Below are 17,290 nucleotides of genomic sequence, written 5' to 3' on the forward strand. Positions count from 1 at the left end.
ACACACAATAATATTATGGGGGCAGAAGAAAAGAGCTTCTAAAAGGACATGCGTTTTAAAAATCGTTAATACCAAAAGTAAATAGGGGGAGAAAGTCTATCACTGCCTTCAGATTTTACCTACCACCATGCTTGACACCCTTTTTAAAGAGCTGGTGATAACGTGATATTTCTAACCAATAAGGATAGCACATTACGCGCGAAGTAGTGCATTTGAGGTATTCCGGTCCGCGAGCGCGCTCAAGAAGAAAATTTTGAATTTTATTCCCTGGCAACCATGTCACCGCCTCGCGATTTCAAATAGTCTCTCTGTCAAATGATAACGGTTGATTTTAATTAATAATTACTATATCAATTGTAAAATAAACAAAAAAGCTCGTAGCTATAGCTATTATTTCAGTTAAACTTGCAAATTGTTAGGCTTTAACATCGTAGATTTACCAATTAATCCCGATCTCTGCTCTTAGATGGCGCCACGCTCTCCACGATTTAAGTGGGCGTTATTCTAGTTACGGTTTATTTCTTTTCAAAAGTCGTGTTATTATTTTTAAAATGTCGCATTTTAGTTTCTATCATATATCTACTTTATTTATGAACTAAATTAACCAAATTATCGAAGCAAAAGTTTAAAATTCACATATTTTATAGAGAACTATTTTTCATCGTGGTGGAGTACAACCGATACCTTTGTGTCCCTGTAAAGAGGCGAGGGGAAAGTCATTTCCGAAGCCCAAAAATTTTACCCCTCAAATAAGAAGTGGTGCGGTTGGACCCAAGTGCCAGACTTTCTCTCCATATTTACTTTTGTTAATACCTATTTAATTTGAAATGCGCCTAAGCCTCATATAGTAAGCCGAAATCGGTACGAGTATGCAGTGATAAACATTTGCGGTAAGGCAGTGTACACGAAAACTTACAAATATGTTTGAGAAATGTTTACAGCGAAATATAAGGCGCGTTTAAGTATTGTTCAAACACGTTTTTCATTGCGTCGTGTACCCTGGTTTAGTAGAATGTCTAAAAGTGTTCAAATTGTATAGGAACCATGCTCGTTTACTTTTCGCGAGCTTTGCCAGTCTGTACGACAGAATCATTCATGTAGAAAGTACTTTCTACATCCATGACAGAATGATATTGGTTTGTACGATAATTTGAGCCTTTGCACATCGTACGATACTGGGTCAGATTAAAGGGAATAGAACCTCCAACGCGTTCTTTATGGAAGACCCCATCAATTTCCTTTATTTCCGGTTGTTGGTAAACAGTCTGTTAGGAAATTCAAATTCTGGTTTGACATGCTAAGAGTTACAATTTCTATGGTGTTGAGTTGTTGACGATGGACAACAACGATATAAAATACAGAAAATAACGTACCGTAATTTTGGGTGCGTGCTCGTAAGATATTTCCCTAATCGCTTGAAGGTTAATTTCTACTTTTGAAAACTTTGTACTGCTATAGAGAGATAATTAAAATTAATATATTGACCGGTATTTTTAAAATAATTATCGGTATATGAATATCTCACTTATATAGTTCGTTAGTCGTTTTTTTCAGCCTCTGTAAAGTAAGAAATCAGTAAATAAATTCTACTTTCTATTAATTGTATCGAAAAAAAAACTGTTGTAGGTGCCACCAGTGGCGCACCTTGGGAGTTGTGGTCGATGATTACTTAAAGGAACTTATTCCGACTGCAAAGCTTAAAGGAAAAGTCCAGGTTGGGTAAAACTTGGGTCTATTTGAAAGATCATGTTTAAATAAACTCAAAAATATCAGTCGTAAAATTGTATCTTTTTTTAATGACGAGAAATTAATTTTTAAACGAGCGAGATTTACCGCCAAGCGATCTGCCATTTTTTGTTTCGGGGTGACGTTTTAGGACTTTAATCACGCGCTGTATGCGCTATAACACGCTTTAACAGCGCTCTGTTCCCCGCGCGCGCTTACTCCGCGTGCGGCCTGCGGAGGGAAGGCGAAAGAAAATGGCAGCTCGCTTGGCGGTAAATTTCGCTCGTTTAAAAATTAATTTCTCGTCATTAAAAAAAGATAAAATTTTGCGACTGATATTTTTGAGTTTATTTAAACATGATCTTTCAAATAGACCCAAGTTTTACCCAACATGGACTTTTCCTTTAACAACAGAATCCACAAAAGGATAGTTTTACATTACACAACGGAAATAATTCGTTAAGCCTTGCTGCAGGTAACGGGAATAAGGTGTATTACGTTGTTTTTTTGTATTTAAATCCTAGGTGCTCCGTTTCGTGTCGCCAGGGCCCGATTAACCAATAGGCCGAATAGGCCTGGGCCTAGGGCACCAAGCCTACAAACGGCACCAAGAGGGTTCGAAAAACTAAAAGTACAAAACTTTAATCATTTGCTTTTCACAAAATATTTTCCGGAGAAATTTTAGTAAATGCGTCCACCCCTATGAACCAAAAACGTTTGATTGTCACATTCTCTGATGGACTGCCGTCTAGCCCCTGACGACATACTACATCTGGCCGCAAAATGAATTTTCCTTCCATTTCTCAATTATAAATTGAGGAAGCGCTTAGCTCGCTTCGCTCGCTATTGAAAGGGGCGCACCAAAATTAACTTGGGCCTAGGGCCCCATAAAGTCTTAATCCGGCCCTGCGTGTCGCTAAGACCGTAGAAAATATAGAATAAAATATTACATCATATAATTTATATTTTAATATTATTTTATGATTAGAAATAATTCAGAAGACAAAAAAAACTATGTTGGTACCATAAAATAATTTCTTTTAAATAAAGTTTGGTGTAAGCTCGAAACGGACGAACGATTTGCACTGAACACTTGGAAGTGTGCTAGCCCTATCTTTGGAACCCAGAAATATAGTTGCTATTCCTCTTCTATATTTTCTATGACTTTAATGAATCGTCTGTATTTGGATTTCAGAAGTTAAGTTTATTTTAATTATGTAACCTGGGCTGCGTTCAGTAACTCTCAATGAAGTATCTGAAAAATTATTTTCGTTGAGACCGTTGCTAACGTGACGTAGGATCTTGTGGAACGATTTTTACGCTTGTTGTAAATTTTGTCAAATATCGTCTGTTGGGGCGTCTGCAGCTAGCCTTATTACTCCGTGCTGCGTCGTCACGTGACCGTTGAGCAACGGAAGAACCTACTCTTACAACCCAGGACTTCGTTGCTCAGCTAGACGTCAAAACCGGAAGTCAAAAAAGCCGTTCAGTAAGAAACCGCTGACCGTTGAGCTCAGCACTGAGCTTTTTTAGAGTTACTGAACGCAGCCCTGATCACTCATAAGTATGCCTCTGTATACCATTTCCATGGAAAAAAATCAATGAGACCTTGTTTCACACGTAATATACAATAAGAGGACCCGAAAATTCAAAAATTCTTATCATCCTTGCACCATATGTAAGATAATGACTCATAAGTATGCCACTAGCTCTATTTCTTCACTAACGGTTTGTTTCACAGATATTGCGTCATCCGTACCCCACGTAATATTTGACGTCATCGAATATCATATGCTGATTATGCCGTCGCTCAATTAGCTCTACTTCTGATAAACCGACGGCCATTATTTTAGTAAACAAACCGGTTTGAAAAACCAAGGCTAAGGAGCTAAAATGAACTACAATATACTGTCAAGTGCTGTTAATGCAATTAATGAAGTTTTCGGAGACTCAGGTTCTAAAAAAAAATTGCATTGTCAAATAAAAGAAGCAGGTTTATTGAAAAAATAGTTGAAATTCAGGTTTAGTTTTTCTGGCGCATCTACAAGGTTGAAGTCTTTGCAGATTCTTTTGAGACTAGGCCTAACTCTTCTAAGCTTGGAATGGGTTTTAAAAGTGCTAGTGGAATATCCCACTTCGACGACTTGTTCCGTTTCGGAAAGTGATCTATGAACCGAACCGTATGGGTCATTCTCCCCAACGTTTTATTTTTCTAAATTACTCATTATTTAACTTAATCCGCACAAACCGAGCGAGTTTATAAATTTCTATAGACCCATGATGAAAGTTGGGGGCCGAAAATTAACATATTTACCTGGCAACTCCGCATTTGGACGGAACATCCGTTTCCTTACTTCCGCCTGTATATTTCAATGGCGGTCACGTGGTTCTAATAGGATGTTCCGTCCAGAGGTCTCACTTAAGCCTCGTCTGCGGCCCCTCTTTTGATATGGGTCTATATAGCTACATTGGGCTGACTAAAATTTCGACGCAAAAAATTCCTTCTCAATGTAGAGGTTTTCCATTGGCTTAAATAAATATGTTAGTAGCCAATAGTGTGACTCCCAAAATTACTAGGATGAATAAAAAGGTTAAAATCTAACGTAGTCCACCTTTTTACTGGTTCGTGGTGAAACAAACCATTAGTGAAGATTTTTGAATGGAATAAAGGTACAGTGGCATACTTATGAGTAATTATGTTACATATGCTTGCACTAACTTCCGTTTGCCATCAGTAAATTCGTTATTCGTCGTGAAGCTGGAAGTGACCTAATTTCAGTCATATCCCGTGAACAAGGTTTAATTAAAGAAAATGCTTTTATGGCATACTTATGAGTATTTATGTTACATGTAATATTACTCGAGAGTTCCAAAGTAGTATTTGAATAAACGGTACTCACGCGACGTAGGGGAGTAAAATCGTACCCTGGATCCGAATCCACCGTAATATCGTACAATTTAAGCCTTGAAACATATACACAAATAAAAAGTTATAAAACATTCCAGCTTTGACATCAACGTTGATACATAGAAAAATAATACATTTCATCCAGGACAAAAAATGTAACATTGCCCGTTCTAAGCTTGCCGCAACCCTCCCAACAATAAATTTGGCGATAAAATAGTCTCTTAGATTGTCGTCGCGTGTCCTGCTTTTTCTAAAAGATATTTTAATGGAAGTGGATCGTCTGCTATTTAAAATCTTTAGAAATCTAGTTTTGAGACGCCCGGAAAGTGTATAAATTTGTCATAGTTATTCAAGTTGATAAATTTTCACGTGTTCCTTAAAACTGACAATTATCTAGAATGCATTCAGGTACCTAAAGTCACGGTGACACTATCGGCTGAAGGGTAATAAAGAATACATGGTTACTTTTTACTCCTTATTGTAATACAAAATGCATTAGACCAAAAGTATTTTCGTTTAGTTTCATCGTCGGGTACCCGGCTTTATCGAATACGCATAAATTTGGCAATTTCAAAATCGTTGAGTGTACAACCAGGGTTGGACATAAGGCACTAGTCACGGCATTTGACTACTAAAATTAATCGAAATCTGGGGGCTTACTAGTCAATTTGACTAGTTTAAAAATTAACCTGAATATTCATTAATAATGGAGTATCATAAATTCATCATTCATCAATCTCATTTAATTTAAAAAAAATGTGATCGGCCAAAGTCATATAACTCAAGTGATGATAAATTCCCATTTTAACTCTGCTGGGTAAAGCCAAATGTTGGCGGTCCTTATTGTTTTTATACATCAATTTTTACCCCCCCTAGTCATTGACTACTAAAATAAATTAAGATAGGAGGCTCACTAGGCAGGCTGACTATTAACAAAAATATCCCTATGTCCAACTTCCCAAAAAATCGGAAGCAGGCGAATTTTCGGGTGGCTTAGTTCTTAGTAGGTGAATTAATTCTTGGTTAATAAGACGTGTTTATTTGGGTGGTCGTTGTCCCGGATGTAATATATTATTTGTGTACGCTTGAACTGACCAACAATCCTGAGGGCATCGCTTGTGGCATGCCGAGTGAAACGTCACTATACCACCACAACATGCTTCTGCAAACAGATGAAAAATGCCTGTTACATATTTAGGGCAAAATCCTTTATTTTGTACAGGCATCGACCAAGAATCTAAAGGGACACACTGTTCAGGCTTTAAAAAGCACGGGTTAATACCAGGAATAGGAAAATCACGGTTAATTTTAGTTCAATGTGGATAAACTTGTCGTTCCTGAAGTCGATTTCCGGAATAGTTTCGTAGATAAGCTGGAGCGTGAACTCACGTTCAATTTTAACAAAATGGCGCCGTTGTTGTCGGTTAAATGATTAGGCTTAGTAAGTTTTAGACCTATTAGTTTTGAAATCGGTTCTGTAAAGTGTAAGTAATGGTAATTAACCATTGTGGTAGTTAAAATAACCAGTAAGCCGCTTATGGCTGAGTTTTTTTAAATCAAATTCACGGGAATCCATTTAATTTCTAAACTTGATGAACTAAGCCTAACCTAACTTTCTAGCACCTAGGAGCAACAAACACAAGGAGAACGCAGCTAGCCTTTAATCACTCTAACGCTGTGTTGTGTACAAATTTCATTGTTCGAGCCTTTTTTCTGAACGTTTTACGGGCGGGGGAAGACAATTTCCGAATTTGTCTCCCCGTCCGACGGCAGCAGGCGATAAAGCGTCTAACCAATGAAAACTGTACGCAAGAAAATGTACGACCTTTGACGGGTCGCGTTCTCCTGGTGAACGCTGCGGTGTTTGTGACTCCTAGCTGGCATGTACTGCCGCCTCAGCCCCTACTAAACCTTTCGTAGTGATAGTTAAACATAATTCTTGAGGTGCTTCAAAGCGGCTGATGTACCTCAGTAAGCCTTCCGATTTAGGCCACTACTAGCGTGTCAAAATATCTGGAGGAGTGAGTCCCCTTAGATTCTTGGTCCATGGTAGAGGTGGAGAATAAAGGCTGTACATTACGATGCGCCATCTTTTGAATCTTAATATTTTATTATATTGCATTGTATAATTCTTGATTAAATTTTAGAATATTATTAGAAATAATTAAGAAAGCATAATAATTATATTGGTACCATAACATAATTTATTTTATATTATTTCTTATATACAGGGTGTAAATAAAAATACGATCCAGTGCTATCAAGTCAAAATTTAATTTTAGTACGGATTGGAAATTTTCAGGTCACGTAGCTCGTGCAAGGAGGAATTTGAAACGGAAAATTTTAACGACCTTGAACCACGTCTTCAAGGTCATTTAAAATTTATCTCGGGAAAAATTAGAGATACAAAGTTGGTTTCAATTAGAAAAGTGTTCCCAGTAAAATATTAGGACTAAATAGCTTTCAAAATACCTAATTTAACCAATAAAAGTCGAGGGATTTTAGAAAAAACAAGAATTTCGTGATGAAAATAATGTATCAGAGACCGTTACCCCTTGCTCGTTCGATATGTCCTGAAAATTTAAAATTCGCAGTTACAACACATTTTCAGCACTGGATAGTTTGTTTGTTTACACCTTGTATAGCTATAGATGGCGGAAAACAACCCTGTGATATTTTTTCCCGACCGAAAACTGACAAACGAGTTGCCTCAAAAAACCCCGAGAGTACGGCGACCTCTCCATACAACGATTTGGTTCGAAAACCCAGCGCTTGGTGTCCATAGGAATAATGAACATTCTGATAATACTACAGACTAGCAGACCACTGAAGATTATATTTTTCTTACAGGCCAACAAAGAATATGAATAAAATATGCAAGTGAGTTAAAAGCGCCATTTTTTCATCACACAAAACGCGCCATGTTTTCCAATATAGGCTTTGTTTCGCGCCAAAAGTTGGCGTCAACATTGCCGCTCACTATATCCACCATTGTCTACAGTCATCTCACTGTCGTATGCTAGTGTGCTTTCACCCTTTTGATTATGGAGGTGCCAGAAGGTTTGGACATATTTTAAATGTGCTAAGTGTTAAACCCAATTAATTTATCGGTTAATTTTTGAACAAACCCCCGTACACAGTGAAACAATGATATCTTATTAATTTTGTTAATGTTCTGTTTATAATATTGCTTTATTTTGAAATATACTTTCTTCACGTAGGTTACCCTAGCTACATACCAACATTTAGTTTTCGGAAACATCACATTAAAGAACCAAATTGTATTTTGCTAGTGTGTAAGAAGGCGCAAGTTAAAATATATAACACATTAGCAATTAACCATAATGACAATATTACGTTAAAACTAAATTAACAATTAAACTTCGGATGTAAGTTAGTAAACTATATACCTAGTTACATAAGAACTTGTTGAGGTTAACATTAATAGTAAATATATGAAGGGCTGGCCACCAGTCCACTTCCTCCTCCGCATTGTAAGCCGACCACTTTAATTAATGGCTTTAATAGTCGCTTGATGACTTAAGCCTAAGGTGCTGCCTTGGGCTGTTAAGTTTAAAATTTAATATTTTTTTAATAACTTACTGTGTTCAATGATATCAGCCGTGCACTTTTCGCTCGTTTCTGTGAATTGCAAACAATTTGGAATGCATCCACAGTTACTTCTAGCGAAAGATTTAGAGCACTCTAGTATGCAAAGCTACGTGAAAGAGCGTCCAAATTTAGTCAAAAGGTCATTCTAACCATTTTGTTTTTTAGTAAAAAAAAGTAACTCACTTCTTCGCTGTACACTGTTACACCGTTCACTTTAGTGTCTTTGTAACTGTGACATTTTGTTTTGTAGGGTGGCGGCAACATTTTCACTTGGATCTAAATACCAGGAGTATATTACTTATTATATTACTATTACTATAAGCATTAGTAACATAAAAACATAAGTATAACACTGAACGATTTCGGTTTGTCATAAAGTCGATAGCGAAACTAAAATGGTGTAAACTGAGAACAAATTGAGAATGTTCTATTGTTCTGAACCACCTACAGAGGGAATAAAGTGAAATAAGCCGCAGTTAGTATACGTTGGCCGCGTTCAGTAACAGCAAACGGTTTAACCGTTGAATGCGCATTCGCTACTGTACGACTTTTTTCACTTCCGGGATTGACGTCACGTTTGCAATCGAATAGCAATCTAAATAAGCGGCTCGAGCCGCTTATTTTGTTGATAAACGCAATCGTGACGTTGAAAGCATGGCGACTTTTATCTGCCTAGTAGTTTTAAACAAATTGATTTGTCCGATAATGAAGGAAATATTTATAGCATAGCAGTGCCATCGGACGATTATGACAGAATACTAATTGGTAAGTGTTGTTTCATTAATTTTTTAGCTATACTTAAATTAGCATAAGCCTCGGTCAAAATAACTTATTTGAGCTTTTAAGATGCGGAAAAAAATAGCAGACGACTCAACGTAAAATTCAGTCAATTTGCCTAGAGCCGTTCAGTAGAATACTACGTCACGTTAGCAATCGCAACTCAACGGTTGATAAACTGTTTACTCTCCGATTACGGTTACTGAACGCGGCCTTGGGTAAAGCTGAATAAACTACGACACCGTACAATAGCATATAGACTACAGTACTACGCTAAATTAACCTAAGTTAGTATGGTCCAATCTATATTTGTACTTGATTACGTGCCATATAATTGTTTCTGCTACAGCTTAAACTTTCAACTTCAAATGGTGGAAGTGATACTAATATAGTAAAGCAAGGTACACGAAAGTCAATAATATAGTTTGGGCAGTTGGACTTAGCTAAAATTAAAATGTGAATAGGATATTTTTTATTAATTTTGTTTACTTACTTTTCCTCTGTTTTTCTAGGGACCCAATGATATTTTTAACGGGGCACAGATACTTTTTGAGGGGGCACAAATTATTCATGAGGGGGCTGGGCCTCCTCATACCCCTCGGTGGCTACTGGCCTGGGAAGTCCCGTAACCGGAAATCTTCCAAATTAAATTGCTGGCTATAAATTCGAGTTAAAAGAGGCCTTTCTATAAAGTAACATTAGCTTTCTTCTTCTGATGTTGCTGTTGCGTCACGGGTGACGTTTCGATGACGTTTTACGACGAAAAGCCCTGGACATAAAGAGTAAGATCGACGAGGTACCCTGTTTTTAAGCATAAACTGAACTGAACTTCTACGTATTTCGTGACGAATGAGCTACATAAAAACCAGTAGCTTATTTTATGAAAAGGCCTATTGGTAAAAAATGGAATGTTTCCGTTCGAGGGAGGAGCGTATGTAGTAGTGTTCGTACGGGGTCAAAATTAAGTAAAATAAAAAATAATAATCAGCTAGGCTAATATCCAAGGCACCACCTTAGGCCCAACTGTAGTGCTCGGAATTGTTTATTCATTATCCAAAAATTTTCCGATTTATTTAAAAAACGTTGGTAAAAAGAATATCATTTTAACTTATTTAATTATGTTTTTTACGCAACCAAGCATTTATTTGAATAAAAGTGGTATTTATTTAAATAATAGGCTTATTCACTTTCGATTATTTAAACATTTTTCAATTTTTATTCAACTATTGGTTATTTAAATAAATATTATTTAAATATCGCCGAGCTTATTTTATTCATGGATAAAAATTAATCGAATGCCGAGCACTAGGCCCAAGTCATCAAGCGACTTTTGAAGCCATTAAGTCGGGATCGGGATCGGGATCGGGGTCGGGTTACGAACACTTCTAGGTAGGATATCATGCTAGTTGACTTAGAAGTTAGACTGCTACCTTCTCAGTAATCTAAATGAGTAGAAAATCTTGGCTGTTACCACTGTGAGACCGATATAGCTGATGACACCAGGATCTGCTTCGAAACTAGGTGTTCTTGAGTTTGGAGTACCTTTCCGACTATGGATTAGTAGGTTAGCGATCATCTTGTGTTCCGTGTTGTAATAATCCTCGGATTTGTAACCCAGTGTTATAGCAAATACTACACGAAAATGAAAATTAGACACTATCATGAGTGTAATAATATTTCAAAAAGTGTGTCAGTTTAGTCGAAATAAATACTGAATTAATGATAGCAGGAAACTATAGAGGTATACACTTGGAATGTCTAAGGTTCCATTGGGACGGTGATACGGAAGCGCGTCGAGAAAAAGGCGGGGCTTAACTACGTCATGTGTAAGACGTAACGCGACATTTCAAATTCATTGGCTCGAGGTTTGACGCGAAAAGAATGCGTCGTCATGGTAACAAATAGGCGATCTTCCCGCGCAAAAAAGGCTTATAAAACAATGGATTAAAAACCTCAATTTGTTATCGTACTTAATATTTTGAAGTAATTATAATGTTCTTCGCGAAAGAAGTGTAGTGATACCTAATTTCAGGTATTTGTATGGTTATAAAAGAGATAATCAGGTAAGCTAATATAATAACCACGACTAGGCTTAATGACGAGTTTTCGTCGAATGAGGGTAGCGACGCGCGAGAGTTCTTCTCGTGAGTTTTCCCGCTTTAAGACACGCCTATTTCTACGCGCTTCATCACGGCCGAAAAATCTTCCTTAGTCATTACAAGTGTATACCTATGTAGTTTCCCGATGATAGCTATGGTTGGTATGAAGTCGACCTGACGTCATACCTGAAAATATAAGCGCCTCTAGTTTTAAACATTCGTAACGAATAATTCTAATTGCACAAAATACAAGATGTCAATGTAATATTGTCATATTTGAAAACCACGCCTAGTATATAACCGCCATGTGATAAGTTAGCACAGTATTTCCACGTAGGCCAACCTAGGTCGTGGCCTAGGGGCCCATCCTTGGAAGGGGCCCTCCAGTGACCGTAATTACTGTATTCGAAGTCATAAATCTATAATATCAATCGTAATTTGTATTGGAGAAATTCCGAGGTAGAAGATTTTGTTTTAAAATTACCAAAATTTCTACCTGGCAGTTTACGGACGCAGCCTTAAATCGCAATGTTGCATAATTATCGCATATTTAGTCGACAATTGTTAAGAGCTTTTATTTAGTAATATAACCATAGAGCTCAGACTTCTACGCTGAATCAGGGAAATTCAGGCACAGCCTAGTTCCTGGGATAAGAATAAATGCAGCGCGTGGAAAGGGGGCCCAGACTCCTTATCTGCCTATGGGCCCTGAGCACATGTAGTAGAAAGTCGAGACGGTGTCTATGGGGAGCGAGTGTGTTAACATTTGGTCCTTCCCCCATTCCAAGGTGCCCTCTGTTTTAGTAAGCCGGCGAAGTGGTTCGGCGAGTGTAAAGTAATGAGCAAGGAAACCCGAGCAAAATGTTACCATGCCCAAAAAACTTCTGATTTCTTTAGCCGATTTGGGGGGCGCCGCGTTCTTCAGTGCTGATACCTTAGCCGGGTCCAAGGTCAATTCTTGGCCACTGATAATCATTCCAAAGAAGGATAAGAAACTTTTGTTGAATTCGCACCTATCCGTGTGTAGGGAGAGACAATTTCGCGATAGATCTAGAAGAATTTTTTCAGTTTGGTCAACGCCCTCAGGGATGATGTCATCAGTCATATTCAAAGTGTGTGGTATACCAATGATTACTTCGCGGATTGCATTTTGAAAGACTTCGGCAGCCGATGAGATGCCGAAATTCAGCCGTTTGTACCGGTATAACCATTTGTGGGATGCGAATGTGGTGATAAAACGCGATGATTGTTCTAACTCTAGTTGGGGGTAGCCGCTGCGAAGATCAAGTTTGACAAACACTCTACATCCACTAAGGGTCGCTATCATCTATAGTCGGAGTAGGGTGTCTCTCCCTGATAATTGCGGTGTTTGCGGAACGCATGTCCACGCAGATTCTGATACTCTTGGGGTCTTTAGGCTTTGGTACCAGTACTATAGAGGTGAGATCCAAGGTGTAGCATCGGTTGCTTTTTCAATGATGCCCATATTTTCCAAATTTACTAGTTCTTTATTTAGCTTTTTTCTGAGGTGAAAGGGTACTCGACGAGCAGGCTGGGTGATTATTGTGACGAGCGGATTAATGTGTAAGGTAAATTTCTTGCCCTTCAGATGTCCTATACCCTTAAACAGCTCTGGATATTTGGCCAATATGAATTTGGTTGAGTCCATGATGGCCCGGACTGGCCAGGTCGGCTGGTCGGCGATCGCCGAGGGCCCCCGGCTCAAGGGGCCCCCAAATTGCTTATAATAAATTTTTCCTAAAAGTCCTTTAGACGCGTTTGACGTGTCAAATTACAGTGCGCGTAGAATCTAGTACACTTTAAATGTTATTTGTTGTGCTATACATAAGCATTTAGATTTTTATTCCATACCCCCCACACCACCCGGTAAGGGGGCCCCTCTTCAGTCTCTAGCCAGGGCCCCCAAAGGAGCCAGTCCGGGCCTGACCGATTGATACTATTGATGTTGCCAAATTAAGACTGGAACGAAAACCGACAATTGGTTTGGTATGACTTCCTTCCCCCCTAACAACGACGATTGAGGTGTCAATCGTGTGTGGGTTGCGGGTAAGGCTTTTTTGAAAAGAGCCAATGACAGGTAGAACCTCGTCAAAGCCGTAGGCGAAGTTTTTCTGGAAGAGCTTTGAACCTTGTGTAGCGGATCCAAAGTTTGATAGGAGGTTTTATCAATCATATTGACAGTGGCGCCTGTATCAATAATCCATTGTATCTGGTGGTTGCCTATTGGTATAGTCACTTGAGGTTGCTCAAAGGAAGTTACTGATACATGATTCAAAGCAGGCATCGTAACAGTGAAAATGGAGCCATCGGAGTCGGAGCACTCTAGTTCGGTGACGTGGAAGATAGAGTATCTTCGGTATTGTCTGTGGTGTTGCTGGTTTCAACGAGGTTCAGGTGTCGGTTACCTTTAGAATAGCGACGTGATGGATTACCCCTCGTGGGAGGTGTCGCTTGAATTTTAGTGTTTTTTTGGAAGAAGATGGTATCGACCGACAACAGTGTAGTCACTTAACCAAATACTTTGATCTACTAACTAAACCGTTGAACTCCAAAACCTACAACCTCCTCAACAAACACGGAGATAAAAGTCTATCTGTGATAATCCTTAAATTCTGAATTGTATAAATTCCAATTTTGTAAAAAGGGGAGGATTGTAATATTGTCATATTTGAAAACCGCGCCTAGTATACTACCGCCATCTAGCATGTGATAAGTTAACACAGTACAGGTAGCAAACGATCAAGACGGTATCTATGGAGCGCGTGTGTTATCATCAGGAATAATAAATGTTTGTATTATTAACCTAATGTCTTTTGAATAACAAACTTGAAGGCCTTACACGAAAGGTTGTTTCTTATGTCCGAAATGTTGTATCAAATGTCAGCAATGTTGTTTCAAATGTCGGCAATGTTGTTTCAAATTTCGGCAATGTTGTTTCAAATGTCCGAAATGTTGTATCAAATTTCGGCAATATTGTTTCAAATGTCGGCAATGTTGTTTCAAATGTCGGAAATGTTGTATCAAATGTTAGAAATTCTGATTCAAATGACCGAAATGTTGTTTCAAATGACCGAAATGTTGTTCCAAATGACCGAAATGTTGTTTCAAATGACCGAAATGTTGTTTCAAATGACCGAAATTCTGTTTCAAATGACCGAAACGTTGTATCAAATGTTCGAAAAATATTTTCTAGAATATTAGAATACCGTAAATATATTGAAACCTAACCTAACCTCACCTCAGTGTAAATGAATTGCAATAATTAGTAGAAAAATTATAGGCAATAGCACAGAGATACAAAGAGCCTATTTTAGACCACAGTTAAACGATCATGTGAAGTCCATCTAAATTGTATGGTCATTCAAAAAATGGTTCACTGTAAAAATGTGCCATTGGGAAGTTAGGGAACTGACACACTTCTGGAATAAAATTACTTTAAGAGATATTTGTAAAATGGTTTTACCGGAATCATTAGCTTGTAGCTCCTTGAAATTTGGTTTAGCGTACCACATGTTAAACATGGCGTAGCAATTAGACCCTTCGTAATAAATCCATGTTGAATTACTGAAAAGAAACCGAAATATACAGGGTGTTACGGATAAGAGTACTGAAACTTTCTATATGCATTCTATGGGTCTCTATGAGTAACAAATGTCTAATAAACATGGGTCCTAAAGTGCTTCGTTTCAGAGATATGGGCTCCCAAAAAACTACCCCCAAAAACCGGACACAGCCTTAAATCTGGCAAACAATATTCTTCCTTGAACCAAATTGTTTTCATTAAACTATCAATTGTTTTTTATCCGTGAGGCGAGAAACTTTAATAACAAGTGGCAAAAGTTCATTAATGTCCTTTTAGAAGTAAAATTAGTTTGAAGACAAAGCCATTTTAATATTATTGACACGGTTACAAATAAAATAAAATCATTTGTCGTTACGAACGATTTTAATTATCAAAATTAAAGATACAAATGTCATAAGATTTCTAAAAGAATGCTTTTAAGTTTGTTAATATGGCACGTCCAAGAACGCTTATTGGGTTAGAAGTTCAAAGATTCAATCGTTCGTCTATTTGGTAAAACCAGCCGAAATATTATTTGTATCTCTCTCCAGGTTACATGCAAATCATAAAAAAACAATGTTGAAACTTGTGTCGATCTGACACCAGTCTTTTAGGAATCTACTGCTGGTTGAATCTTTGAGCTTCTAACCCATTTTTCTTGAACCCGTCTGTGCAATAAGCGTTCCTAGACCAATGTGCCATATTAGCTATAAAACGAATTAGACCATTTTAAAACCTGCATTCCTTTAGAATTTTATTACATTTGTATCTTTAAATTTAATAATTAAAATCGTATCACTAAATTAAAATGACTTTGTCTTCAAACTCATTTTATTTCTAAAAGGACATTAATGAACTTTTGCCACTTGTTATTAAAGTTTCTCGCCTCACGGATAAAAAACAATTGATAGTTTAATGAAAACAATTTGGTTCAAGGAAGAATATTGTTTGCCAGATTTAAGGCCGTGTCCGGTTTTTTGGGAGCCCATATCTCTGAAACGAAGCACTTTAGGACCCATGTTTATTGGACCTTTTTTACTCATAGAGACCCATAGAATGCATATAGAAAGTTTCGGTACTCTTATCCGTAACACCCTGTATAATAGAATAATTTCACTTCGTAGCTTTGGCTATGGCCGCCATTTTGCGCGGTTTTTTCTCGATGCGAAAAAGCATAGATGGCGTCAAGTCACGTGAGACTGAAACAACTAAATAGACAAGTTAAGCCACCCCTCGAAAACGTGTAGGGAGAACTTGAAGGAGTGCAGTTTATAAACAATAAAGCTACATCTACATTCCTACAAGTTTCACTTACACGTTTTCGAGGATTACCTTAACCTGTCTAATATGTATCTCTAATAGAATGATGATTCTGAAATATGATATCGGCCTAGGAGCAACAAACACAGCAACCCGCAGAAGGAGAACGCAACCAGTCAAAAGTCGTGCATTTTCTTGCGTACAGTTTTCATTGGTTAGACGCTTTAGCGCCTGCTGCCGTCGGAAGGGGAAAATTCGCAAATTGTCTTCCCCCCCGCCCGTAAAACGTGCAGCGTAAAGGTTCGCCCAATGAAATTTGTACACAACACTGCGTTAGCGTATTTAAAGGCTAGCTGCGTTCTCCTTGTGTAAAATTAATGTGCTGCAGCCCAGGCCTCCGTTCAATATAAGGGTCCGTTCGCGGTCAAAATGAAAACAAATGAAATAAAAAAAATTCCATTATGAATCTGATACACCCAAACTTGGCTTAATTGGATAGGCCGCAAGCAGTGTTAGTCCAGGGCCCCAAAATTAACGGTCCGCTCAGGGGTCGGACATTTGTGTATAAGATTTTGGATTTTTTTTTTTAAATCTAGGATTTTTTTAGTGTTGTAAGTATGAGATGGTATTATTACTGAATATTATAATATTAATATTAAGTATTTTTGTGACCGCTTTTAAAATAGCCCACTTTTTGAATATGCTTAAAAAAGTTTTATTGTGTTATAAATAATTATTCTACAACAAGAGCCCGTTTAATACAGCAAGGTCGACCTCTCGCTCGTTTTTTACTAGAGTTGAAAATTTTCCGGAAAATGATCGAGGCCTTTTTTTCCGGAAAATTTTCCGTATTTAAAAAAAAAGTTTTCATTCCATGATTAGTCTAGTACATTGTTTGCAAATTTAAATAAAGATGCATTTTTTCCCAATTTTTTCGAATCTGAAAGTAAAACTAAACCTCTGAACTAGTTTAAACTGATTAACAATGTAACACTATTAATGTTTACTAGTACGTTTACTGATATTACACATTTTATATCGATAAAAAGTTAAAAACATTAAAAACCCTTAAAAAGTAATTTATGTTTCAATTTTTAATTTTTTTCCGATTTTCAGAAAATTTTCCGCATTTTATTTTTCCGGAAAATTAACAACACTAGATTTTTTATTGGGGATATGTCATACAAAGTCTATGGGAGCAAAATTCTTGGATTTTGGATTTGTGGATTTTTTTCCAAAATTTGTACGGGATTTGGCCAAATAACCGACCCTGCGACCCCTGGGGTCCGTCCCTGGAATGAATGTACATTTATTTTCCTTTCTGTG

The sequence above is a fragment of the Leiobunum rupestre genome, chromosome 2 (genome assembly GCF_980474605.1).
Source record: "Leiobunum rupestre chromosome 2, qqLeiRupe1.1.hap1, whole genome shotgun sequence".
Lineage (NCBI taxonomy): Eukaryota > Metazoa > Arthropoda > Arachnida > Opiliones > Sclerosomatidae > Leiobunum > Leiobunum rupestre.